Source organism: Trichechus manatus, unplaced genomic scaffold, assembly GCF_000243295.1.
Source record: "Trichechus manatus latirostris isolate Lorelei unplaced genomic scaffold, TriManLat1.0 scaffold00032, whole genome shotgun sequence".
Classification (NCBI taxonomy): domain Eukaryota; kingdom Metazoa; phylum Chordata; class Mammalia; order Sirenia; family Trichechidae; genus Trichechus; species Trichechus manatus.
In genome coordinates this window covers 1,564,071-1,564,735 of record NW_004443968.1, presented here as the reverse complement: position 1 = coordinate 1,564,735, position 665 = coordinate 1,564,071, and positions in this window count along the sequence as shown.

The following is a 665-nucleotide window of genomic DNA, read 5'->3' as shown; positions in this document are numbered from 1 at the left end:
GATCAGTGGTGGTAGCTGGGCACCATCTAGTTCTTCTGGTCTCAGGGTAGATGAGAATTGTGGCTCGTCTAGACTTGTTTCTTTGAGCTTTTGGATATCTTCTTACAGTTTTACTCCTGGTGAGTAGAGGCCAATAGTTGTGTCTCAGATGGCTGTTTGCAAGCTTTTAATACCCCAGACACTACTCACTTCACTAGGATGCAAATCATGATTTTTGTGAACTATGTTATACCAATTGACTGAGTTGTTCCATGAAACTATGGTTCTAAGCCTTCAAACCCAAAAAAACCACTGTTAGAATGTATTTGTTTATGTCTGAGGAGTATCTGTATTTGTATCTTCAGTGAATATATGTTCCTGCACCCACATATTTGTATTTGCATGTAGCTATAGATTCTTCTATTTCTATCTATCTCTATCTCTATCCACCTATAGATGTACATATATAGAGAGACATATATTGAATTCCCACCACTTGTCTGTCAGTTTGTCATACTCTGGTAGCTTGCATGCTGCTGTGATGCTGGAAACTATGCAACCAGTGTTTCAAATACCAGCAGGGTCACCCATAGTAGACAGGTTTCAGTGGAGCTTCCAGACAAAGACAGACTAGGAAGAACGACCTGGCAATCTAATTCTAAAAAAAAATTGGCCAATGAAAACCT